This window comes from Carettochelys insculpta, chromosome 11, assembly GCF_033958435.1.
Source record: "Carettochelys insculpta isolate YL-2023 chromosome 11, ASM3395843v1, whole genome shotgun sequence".
Taxonomy (NCBI): Eukaryota; Metazoa; Chordata; order Testudines; family Carettochelyidae; genus Carettochelys; species Carettochelys insculpta.
The window spans coordinates 46,750,936-46,763,081 of NC_134147.1; the positions used below are offsets into that span (position 1 = coordinate 46,750,936).

The 12,146-nt window shown below is 42.9% G+C and overlaps 1 protein-coding gene across 7 annotated transcripts in view; it reads left to right on the forward strand.

The window, feature by feature from the left end:
* FHIT (fragile histidine triad diadenosine triphosphatase) overlaps nucleotides 1-12,146 on the forward strand; it is a 1,117,930-nt gene that overhangs the window by 167,012 nt on the left and 938,772 nt on the right. For 4 of the 7 annotated variants that reach the window (XM_075005823.1, XM_075005819.1, XM_075005825.1 and 1 more), the window contains exon 3: nucleotides 5,788-5,885. The exons of the other annotated variants lie outside the window; for them this stretch is intronic. The gene's annotated coding sequence lies outside the window, so the exon portion shown is untranslated. The remainder of the gene's footprint in view (nucleotides 1-5,787; nucleotides 5,886-12,146) is intronic. 7 annotated transcript variants of the gene reach the window in all.

Sequence of the window (12,146 nt, forward strand, 5' to 3'; positions counted from 1 at the left end):
CCTTGGACTTACTGGATATTCTTTGTATTTGCAAACGATGGCTACGTCTACACGTGCACGCTACATCGAAATAGCTTATTTCGATGTAGCGACATCGAAATAGTCTATTTCGATGAATAACGTCTACACGTCCTCCAGGGCTGGCAACGTTGACGTTCAACTTCGACGCTGGGCAGCACCACATCGAAATAGGGGCTGCGAGGGAACGTCTACACGCCAAAGTAGCACACATCGAAATAAGGGTGCCAGGAACAGCTGCAGACAGGGTCACAGGGCGGACTCAACAGCAAGCCGCTCCCTTAAGGGGCCCCTCCCAGACACAGTTGCACTAAACAACACAAGATCCACAGAGCCGACAACTGGTTGCAGACCCTGTGCATGCAGTATGGATCCCCAGCTGCAGCAGCAGCAGCCAGAAGCCCTGGGCTAAGGTCTGCGGCACACGGTGACCATAGAGCCCCTCAGGGGCTGGAGAGAGAGCGTCTCTCAACCCCTCAGCTGATGGCCACCATGGCGGACCTCGCTATTTCGATGTTGTGGAACACGGATCGTCTACACATGCCCTACTTCGATGTTCAACTTCGAAGTAGGGCGCTATTCCCATCCCCTCATGGGGTTAGCGACTTCGACGTCTCGCCGCCTAACGTCGATTTCAACTTCGAAATAGCGCCCAACACATGTAGCCGTGACAGGCGCTATTTCGAAGTTGGCGCCGGTACTTCGAAGTAGCGTGCACGTGTAGACGTGGCCGATGTGTGCAATGGTCTGGTTCCTTGAACAGCATAGGAACAAACAATAGCAGGCAGTTTTCTTGCTCCCGGTTTCCAAGCTTGCCTTCCAGGCAGTCCTGTGCTCCACAGGGCTATGTCTAGGCATCCTCTTAGGACTATGCTCATAAGTGCTTTGCTGGCTGATTGCTTTTGGGTTGTTTTTTACCTCTAAACCTGAGTGCCAAACATAGCTGCAGCCAATCAGCATATGCAATCAGCCCTGAAGTGAAGTCCTATTATTCTCCCTGAGTTAATTTCTGCTCAGGCTTTCCTAGGTAGCCCAATGCCTTAGGTGGTGGATTCTATTGTTTTAGCTCTTTTATTCCACAGATCAGCGTAATTGGTTCTTCAGTTTAGCATGAATAAAGGACGGCTATCATGCCCATCAACTTTAATGAGGTTTGTTATTGCCTTCAGATCAAAGACATGCTTGCTGTCAGCCATTAACACCTTTCAGCATAACAACGTATAAAATTAATTGGGTTCTCTCCAGTCTACCAGCTTGCAACAGTGGATTTTTTATTTCCTTAAGAAATGCCAATGTAAAATGATATATCTTGCCGTGCTGTCTGTAATATTACCTGTCATGCACTGTTTTTTCCATTGGACTCTCTAATGGTTTGATAATATCAGTCACTCATCCATCACTTCACTAGAGTTACTTTAATACCTCCAGAAACATCTTTGGTGGCAGACAGGAGATCCATTTCTCTCTCTGAGATGTAATGGCTTTGGAGGTCTTAGGCTGTTGAGATGTGTACAGAGTCCTTGTGACACACATGCTTAGAGCTGAGACTTTTTCATGTATTGCTTTTAAGCATGCCAGGGCCATGTGTGCTTTGCCAGTGCTCATGTAGCCTGGGGAAGAGGGACCAGTGAGGCACATAGGAAAGGTGAGAGATATTGAAGAGCCTATTCTTGAGAAAACAAGGCATGAATTGCTAATCTGCAGTCAATGCCAAAACAATTGTTTTCCTAAAAATGTAATTGAAATTCTCCCTAAGGCTGGAGAGACAGCTGGTCTACCAATCCTGAAGTGCGTTTAGCTTTTAGTTACCAAACTGTAACTGAATAGGAAAAATATTAAGTAGGATCCAGCAAATTATGGAGACTCTTTAATTGAAGGCTTATCTAGTAATTTTCTGTGCTGGGCTGACCAGTGACAAGGCTGCTCTTGGCTGTGGGAGGTTATGAAATGGTTAACAGTGGCTAGACACTTGGGTATTTTTAAGGGAACAGTACCTTTGACAATGATAAGAGAGGAAAGAAAGATTTTTTTAAAAAGGAAAACTGTATGATCAGTTTTCATAATTTGTCTTCAATGCAGTCTTTCTATAATTTGGTTTGTCAGATTTGGATTTTATTGTGGGTGAAACTTACATTAAGGCCATTTCATTTAGCGAGTTCTTCAGATTTTTTTCAAATACTTATAGTGACATACTTTGTCTATTGTTACTGCTAAATTAAATTTCACTTTGACAGCTGACCACCACATCAGACTGCCAGGGAGCATTTTGTTCTCTGAGCCATTGTGACATGGAGGATGTGTTTTATCTATGAACATCATCTTTTGTAGATCTTTCTTACTAATATCCCTTAACAGGCTTCAAGATTCCTCAGAAGAGTGTATTTTTTTATTCTCTCTTGACATTTTTTTGTAGTGTGAAAATTGTGAAGTGTTGAAAGCACAGCTCTTACCTGATTAATGTAGCATTTGAGATTCTCAACTTCTTGGCAGCATGTCCCTGAAGATATTTCATTTTTCCCCAAAGATATAAAGGAGTAAACATGTATGTACTTGCTGGAAAAAAAAGCTTAAAAATAGAAAGGGGAGCACGTTTTATTCCTATATTTTAAAAAGAATGCACAACGAACACACACACTCATGTCACTGGAGTTTTCCTTGTAAATAGATGAGTAATTTTAAAATAAATATATATCTGTGGTATAAGGCACCTCTTATCTGAGCAGAGCAATGCCATAAATAGTTAGTAAAAGGTATTAAGAAAAATTAAGTTCTGATGCTTAAATTCTAAACGAGACAATAAATTCATCAATGAAAAGGTACCATACCCTTATGTGTGTAAGAAATGGTGGACCCCTTATTGTATATAATAAGGCAATGAGAGAATACGATGAAATAAAACGCTCCTGTAATTATGATGGTATTATATTCCCCATTCATCGTTCTGTATCTCAAGTCCCTCGGTTTATCTTTCTCCCCCTATCTACAGAGACTATGATTTGGTGTTCCTGCAGTAGCAGAGAAATGTAGGATACTTAGAAATCTATTTGATAATCCCATTTAGTGAATTATTAATTAAAATAATTCTTATCTGTTACTGAAGATTTAATTCAGAGTGTTTGATATTATATAACTGTTGTGCTGTTATTGAACAGATGTGGTTACTGTTGTGCTGATACTGGTGTGTCTAGTAAGTGTGACTGAGAATAGAATGGTACAGTGTACTGAATTCAATTTGCCAATACATTTTATTAGCTTGTGTTTTCTTTCTTAAATTATAAAGATGCCATTTATATATCTGAGATATAGCTTGAATTGTCTTTTAAATCCTTTTGTCTCTGCACTATTCATTCTTCAGTTATTCCCTTTGAATGGGTTAATATATTTTTCTGCAGAACTAAAATGGATTGGTTTAAGATATAGTTAGGAGGTGACTGCAGCAAACGTCAAGTGTTATCAATATTGAAAGTGATTAAATGCTTGTTTCCTGAAGTGAGAGTACCTGACCAAAAACTCAGAATAAGGATGTCAGATTTGGAGTAGGGACAGTGTTAGAGACCAGTAGAACTGCCAGTGAGGCCTGTTGAACTGTTTCTGTTGACCTTAATGGGAGTGGGATAAGGCTCTGATTCCTGTCAATACAAATTGTATAATTATTTAAGAGGAAAAAATGCAAAAGACAGGGGACTCAAATATTTATAAATGGATCATGTGATGATGTGCTGCAATGTCAGGAGTGCTAGTGCCAATGTAGGATTCAGGCCTGTATTTGAGTTTTGTTTGCCTATTGATTTTTTGATACACATACATTTTTCCTAATATGTGTGAACAAAGGGACCCTTACTAATGTGTGTAAACTAAGGACAAAGACACTGTGTATGTTGCTTCTGCCTACCTAGATGGGCTTGTCAGTATACAGGGAACGTATAAGATCAGTTAAAGGCTGTGGCCACACTTGGCCAAAACTTTGAAATAGCTATGCAAATGACCATTTCGAAGATTACTAATGAGGCGCTGAATTGAATATTCAGTGCCTCATTAGCAATAGGATGCTTCCAGCCGCGGCGCTTCGAAAGTGCTGCTTTTGAATGCTCGCGGCTCGGTATGGCTACATGGGGGTCCTTTTCGAAATCCCCTTATCCCCCTTTCAAAAATAAGCCCTGTGTAGCTGCGCAGAGCCTCAAGCATTCGAAAGTAGAGCTTTCGAAGCACCGTGGCTGGAAGCATCCTAATGCTAATTGGGCACTGAATATTCAATTCAATGCCTCATTAGTAATCTTCGAAATAGCTATTTGCATGGCCATTTCGAACTTTTGGCCAAGTGTGGCCACAGCCAAAGTGTTGCCAGTCATGATGGGAGTATAATATATGAAAGCACATTTTAAGATTGTCAACTTCTATCTCAAGGCAAGATCAAGCAACCAGTAAAGAGAGAAAAAGGGGAATAGGAGGGGAGGAAATTAAAACACTAAAAGGCCAAAGAAATGCCTATTCCTGACAGCAGCACAATTGCACTCCTCACCCCTCCCATGGAGTACAATGGAGATGGGATGAAGATCTCAGGCCTCTGGAACATGAGAGCACTAGGGCTCACCAAATGAAATTAATAGGTAACAGATTTAAAACAAACTAAAGGAAGTATTTCTTCACACAGAGCTTGGTCAACGTATGGTATTCCTTGCCAGAGGAGGTTATGAAGGCTAGGACTTTAACAGCGTCCAAAAATAACAAGATAAATTCATGGAGGATAAGTCCATCGATACTTATTAGCTATGATGAGTAGGAATGGTGTTCCCAGCCTCCATTTGTCAGCAGCTGGAAGTGGATGACGGGGGAGGATTCACTTGATTATTATCTGTTCTGTTCACTCCCTCTGGGGCATCTGGCATTGGCCACTGTCGGAAGACAGGACACTGGGCTAGATGGACCTTTGGTCTGACCCAGTATGGCCATTCTTAAGTTCTTATAACTACAATTTGTAAGGGATGGAACTGTGGTTAGGCATTTTAGGTATAATTATGTCTGCTGAGGAAGGGGTAAGGACACTGGGAAGTAGGGCTCTGCAGTGTCGGAGTTCGGGTACCCATGCTTATTGGAAACTAAGCCCCATAAACATCATGTTGCCTGCACTCTCTGTCTGCGTGACAAGAACCAGGAGAGAGGATGAGAGGAAAGCCCTCTAACATTCAGGATTTTGGATAGCTGGATAATTATGCAGCATTCTGAGTCGAATATTATATGAACATGTATCACTGTGTTTGCAGTCCTTTGTCACCACAACTTTCAATTCCTGGCTCCTTCTCCATCTAACATCAATACATTTTTCCTGTCAAGCTCATCCTCTCTCCATTCTCTACAATCTAGCATCCTTTTTAGCTTCTCTTGTTATCACTCCTCCACCAAGTTTCCCCGCCAACGTGCACGCAGTCTTCAAGACACAACCAGAGTGACACTGTACAACACTCCATTCAGTGTGGCTCTAGCCATATTTTTCTGGCCTCCACAGTTTCTAGGTAGAGTCTCCATAGTTACAGTGTGTGCGCAGAGGCTGTTGTTATTTCCATCCAGGGCCATAAGTATCTTACTCTAAAGGAGATCCACTGTTGATACTATGCCTCTCCAGGAGTTCTGCAGCTCCTCCAGTAGATGGAAGAAAGCAGCCACTTTGGGGCCCAGCAGAGAATGCCACAAACCTGGGGTACCAGGGTCCAACTTGGAGACTTAACTTGTCTGATACTATGTAGAAGTAATATCCCCTTATTCTTTACTTAGCTCCTGAGCATGCAGACAGAGCTGCCAGCTGCAAGAAGTGTTTAAAATGTCTGCATGTCAGGGAGTGAGAATGCCACTGCTGCTATTGAGGTGTCCAGGTAAGAGAAGGGAGAGTTGGAGGGGGTTGGGTAATGCTGGGTATTTTGTGGGGGAAGGAGGGGAGGGAACGAGGGTCCAAGAGTTCTTCTAACTCAAGTTCTAATACTGCTGGTCTTACATTGCTGTCTCGGTATACTCTTAATTTCTCTGTGCCTTAGTGCCACTTCTGTAAAATGAAGATAGTAGCAATTCCATTTTTCCAGGGTGTAGGAAGGAGAAGTATGTTAAATTACTGAAGGGCCCTCACTGCGCACTAACTGAGATCAGCTTTCACCACCACCAATGAACTGTCTCTTTGCGTTTCCAGATGTCAGGATGAGAGTAACCACTAGGCACAGCAAACTTGCTTGCTTCTCTGAGCTCCCACACGGTGAACCAGAGGAGACCTCAGCTGTTTGGCTGCTGGCTCGGTGCCAGAGAGAGCTGATGGCTTCTGCTGGCTGTGAGCTGCAATTGCAAGCCATTCCCATGGCCCCTGCATATTCAGGCAGGCGCCAGACTGACGAGGTGTATAATGTTTCAGCATGGCTGGGAGTGAGGTACTGTTAGTGAAGTGTCCAACAAAGAAATGGGAGAGGTGGAGGGGGTTGGCTATTGCTGTTTTTTGGCACCAAGGATGGGCACCATCATCTACTGAATCAGGAAGCTCTGTGTTGTCCACCTTAGCACTTACTGCACAACAAGGCTCTTACTGAGATAATAAGACCTCCCACCACCCCTTCCACAGTTCACCTTTGTTGAGTGGGTGGGCCTAGTGGGAACCTACTGCTAGAGAAGCAGACATTGGCGCATAGCACTTCTGGTCAGTAGGCCTACTTAGCCTTTCCTCCTCAGCTCACTGATCCCCATCCCTTTGAGGACTGGCATCTGATCCTGGTGGAGGAAAGCCTCCACCACCTCAGCAGAGGACGCATTGGGAGAAGTGAGTCTTTTTGCCACCCACTCCACTGCTACATTTATTCTTACATAAGGTGGAACTGAAGGACAAGTTTAAAAAAGAAGCTGTCATGGCTCATGAGCCTCTTCTGGTGTATGGACAATATAATACAATTATATTGATCTTTTAGATGTCTTAGATTCATGCTGCTTAACCCTATTCAGTCAAGTCTGTTCTAGCTTGCTTTAATGGCCTTATTGCTGGCTATGTAAACTAAATGGTGATCCATTATTTCATTATGAGGCTGGATTGCCACTGCAGAGCAAACAGAACTACAGCTGTCCGGTAGATATAGTTTGATGTTCAGTTTGCCACGCCTTTTCACTCAGCCGGTCAAAATCTTCTTTTGTTCTTGTGAACATTTTGGAATTAGAGTAGATAGCTATAACACCTGCTGATGAGGGCTGTGATACCAACTGCAGCCTTCCTCAAAGTATCACTTTACAGTGATGCTTGCAGATGATCAGGTGTTTCAAATCTGCGAGAACGTCACAAATAGATTTCGCTCTACCAATCGGTATGTAGTTGGTTGAGATTTAAACATCTTAAAACAACATTTGAACAAATTATGATTCATGTGTCTTCTGTGACTTTTTCCCCATTTTCTTGGAAGAACTTTAGCTATGGCAGCAGAAATCTTTTGATGTATTCATTCTTCTGATCAAGTATAGCAAAAACAAGCATGGCTTTGTTTAAAAATGTGAGATTAGTGAGATTTTTCTAAAGGTTGAGTTTAGTCTTTCACTTAATATGAATTCTAAAATTAAAATGCCATTCCCTATCTCAGTTGCAACAGCTACTCTTTGTAATAGATTTCCCCATTGATATGGTTTTATAGCCAAGGTACAGACTTGTCTGTCAAGGTAGTCTTTAGCTCTATGCCTGCTAGAGAACTGTTAGGTTTTTCTGTGCCAAAGCCAAAGCAGGTGATTCTAGTCCATGTCTACAAAATTTTATGTGGGAAATAAACTTTATAAATCTTTAATTTTTTTAATATGATTTGTTTTGTTTTACTTGAGTCATTTGTTCTTTAATATGAATGTCCTTCCATGTTATCATATTCTGGTTTGATTTTTCAGTATCTTTCTTAATGGCATGTTAAGGTGGTGACAAAGAAGTACATTCAGAGGAGGAGGGAGAGTCAGATCTGCTCTTTTGCATGGCATTCTTTCATTGAAATCTGATTTGAGTTTACTCTGTCCTGAAGCTGCCCACTGCTCAGTGACCTACATACCATTTTGTTCTCCAAGCTGCTTTATTAATTTTCTTGAGAGAATTAAACTGCAGTGAAAGTGTGGTTTGGTGGCTTCACATATGATGTTTTTTTAGCACAAAAGTTTGGTAAGAGAGAAGAGTTTGTTCTTTCTATGTAGAATTTAAAAAAATAGCATGTCATTACACTTGATGATTTTGAAAAGTTGTAGGCCAAGCCTATATAAAGTTCTAATGCTGCTTATTACACTAAGCATCTGAACCAGAGATAACCAATGCATTTCATGCTGAGTGACCATAAGAAATCAAAAGGAAGCATTAATTAATTAGGTAGCTAGGAAATAATGAAAGCTGAATAAATATGCATTTTTAAAGTGTAAACATGAAAGTCTGTCATTCCTTGTCAATTTCTCATGCCCTTGGCACAGCACTCAATCAGGTGGGAATTAGCTGTCTTTGAAGCTGAGACCACTCAAGCTGAACTGAGCAGTAAAGACTCTATGGGCCCAGGCTGTCAAGTAGGGTGAAGGACCAGACATGTTGTTCTGGCTGTGATCAAGGCAGGGCAAGAAAGAGTCTAGGGCTGCTTCTACACATGCCACCTCCCCTCAGAGGTAACATGGTAATGAGGCAATTTGAAGCAGGCTAATGAGGCGCTAACGTGCATATTTAGTGCCTCATTAGCATAATGGCGGTCGTGCGGAGTAAGGGAATGTCAAAGTTGGGGGCTTATTTCAAAGCTACCCCCATCTACGCCGTCAATCTTCAATTTGAAGTCTGCACTTTGAAATTTGCGTGGCTGCCATTATGCTAATGAGGTGCTGAATATACACATTAGCACCTCATTAGGCCGCTTCGAATTGCCTCATTACCATGCCACCTCCAATGGGAGGTGGCATCTGTAGAAGCAGCCTATGAGATAAGGACCTCAGGTAAGGCAGGGCACCGGCTCTGGCGTGCAGTTGGGTGAGAGATAGAAAGTGTCAGACATCCTGGTTTTGGTGAATGGCTGACAAACGCAGGCCTCTTGGCCTAGAGTTAGGGTGTCAGGGCATAATGGGACCTTCCCCCCGACTCCATTGGGTCCCATTCCAAGGCCCTAGCAGTTGTGGAATGTTCTTCCACTGGGTCAGTGAGGATGTTCCCACAATGCACTGACTTATAATAAGTCCAAGATCCAACAAGACTGAAGTCTAGTCTCTCTGGGCGACTTCTGCATTCACTTTGTGTGGTATCACTGTTTTATAGGTGTCCTCCATTTCCCAGGTCAGGTAGCTGGTGGTAGTCCCAGCAGTCCCTCTGTGTCTCAATTAGTTGGCAGCCCTGGAAAGACCTAGGTCTGGCTGGGGTCTTCTTTGGGCTCCAGCAGCAAGCAGGGTGCATCTGTCTCCCTCAGTGACTCCAGATCAGTTGAATTGCAGGGCTTACCTTTTATACTTCCGCTTCTTGTCCTGCCCCGTGTCTTCTGGCAGGATGGGCATGGTTTTCCTAGCTCTGCAAACCATGGGGGGTGGGTTGTGGTCTGTAATGGGGTAGTTGCTCCACACTTGTATAGGAAGGGTTAAAAACTGCCCTGTGAGCAGGCTGTCCCAGCAGCCAATCAGGGGTGAAGTTTGTGGCAGCCATTCAGAGTCCAGGGGCTGTATAAAAGAGATAGCTGGCCAGGATAAGACACTCTTGCTGCAGCTGTGGAGCAGGAGGGCCATGGCTGCAAAGGAAGCTATAGAGGCTTCCTGACACTGAGCAGAACTGGAGAGCTCTGTCCAGGAAATCTCCCAAGCTGAAGTCTTGCTCTCAAGGTGTGACAGTACTAGGGCTCCAGGGAGGCAGCAAGTCCATCCCCTTGCCAATGATGAGTGGCTATTTCAGACTGCAGTTTGCACCTGAGATTGGGGTCACAGGTGTGTCAGTGGGATCGCTGAGGCAAGCTGAGTACAGGGACTTGGGGGCCCCTATGAGCAGCCCCTATGTGGGGCCGTACCCTGCGGTAAGGGTACTGTGGTCAGAAAGGGATGCGGGTCCTGATATAAATTGGTGGACAGCAGACAGATGGGTAAAGCAGGCGAGACACTGGCCCAAGGGGGTGGGGTGCTCCAGGGCTGAATTGAGCTAATTCCCTGCGTAATCATCAGGAGGTGCTGTGTGAGTGAGATGTGCCCCATGACATGGGCTGACAGTCCATAAGTCTGTTAGGCTGTAAGGTGCCACAGGACCCTTCATTGCTGTTACAGATCCAGACTAACACGGCTACCCCTCCGATACATGACATGGGCTGTCACTGCCAATCTCTGAGGGAGACCAGGCCTCCCCTCTGCAGTAAGCATTACAGAATATTGAGTTGTGTTTGATAAATATACTCTGTCCCTACAGTAGACTGACATGTTCTCCTTCCTTAACCCTATACCAATGTTGGATAACAAGAACATATCTACTTAATCATCTCTCTGTAGATTTCCAGTAATCTGTTGTTAATGCTTGTATTCAAGAAAATGTAACTAAAGATGACAGTTGTAAAAACTGTTGCTTTCCCATCCCAGTGAAGCTGTGAGGTGTGAAAAATGGTTGGGAACTACAAAATATAGCCTTTTGCTAAATCTAATGACAGTGCCTAACTTTGTGATGAAAACACATTATTGTGTGTGTCAGTGCACAGGGAGTTGTTGAGACAGACTGCAATGATGATTGCTAAAGAAATATCAAAAGCAATAAAACATAGAACAACAATCTTTCATTGGTTTTGTTATAATTCAAACACGTTATCACTTTTGCTGTGTCATTTCACACAAGAACTCACATTTAATATGACAGGTGAGTTTTTAAAAAGAAGGCATGGGAAAAAGGCTTCTGATATTAATATATTAAATGCTTAGCATGGATGCTGAAGTATTTTGTATTCTTAAAAGATAAAATTAAATATTGTGTTAAGATAAAATTCAGAATTGAAGCAATTAGTAAATTAGTTAAACCTGTTAAAGAGTAGCTTGTGGAGTTTAGAATGAGGATCCAGTTAGATTAGAAAACAAAAGTTAAAAAAAACATTCTCGACCTCAGGTGTTATATTTTGGATACTAAGAATCAGGTTTGTCCCTACCGGTGCTGGAGCCCTACACAGCCCAGCACTGGCATAAACACCCATGCTGGGAATGTCTGTTTCTCCTGGGGCAGGAGCTGAAGCTGAGCAGGAAAGGCTGGAAAGGAGGCACAGGCCTGACGTCTCTGGAGTAGCATCAGGGCTCCTTGCTACCTCCTGGTGAGTGAGGGTTGGCACTGAGCTGGGAGATCAGATGGGGGGCTGCCAGACTGGCATTGAGCCGGGGGACAGGCAGCCAGGGGATGGGGTTGGGGGCAGCTGTATCAGTTTTGAGCCAGGGTGGGTGGCTAGGGGCTGGGAGTGGCCAGAGCCCGTATACAGCACATGACTTCCTGGCGCTGCATGAAATTTGGGGTGATTTTTGCCCCAGATTTGTTTGTTTCCCAGTGTGGCTACATGTTTTACTTCATTATAATTGATAGAAATAATCTCCCTTGTCAAGGAAAACTTTTGTCTTGTTATATGTAAATCGCTTCTACTGATGGCATACAGAAACAGAAGGGCCTGCTTACCGTTTACAGGTAGCAAGAGACATGTCCATTCTGAAGAAAGTCTTGTATATATTCTTCAAAAATGTTCCTATATTTTCATTTAAGATAATTTTTTAAAATGTGTTTATTGTTCGTCTAATAATATGATATATTACTTCCCATACCACCATTGATGTTTTTTGTGGCAAATCAAATGTCGGCACTTTGTAAAATGTGGATTTTTAACATGATAAAGTAATGAGTCTTTATACAAAGGGGTGGCTGGACTGGTAAGGCCATAAAGTACCATAGCATACTCAAGGTATTTGACTAATATATTTGCATTAAAAGGCTTACTTTAAAAATCATGGGGTTGCTTTAATTTCATTCATCTAAATCATACAATTCTTTTAGAAAAAAGTGAAATTAAGGCTGCTAGTCAGGGATGTGATCTGTGAGGGGAACAGCGTGAAACTACGCTGCTTTAGTGGTAGAAGGAAGCATTGTACGTGCATACAATAGCTTTAACTCCACTTTCTTTATTAGACAA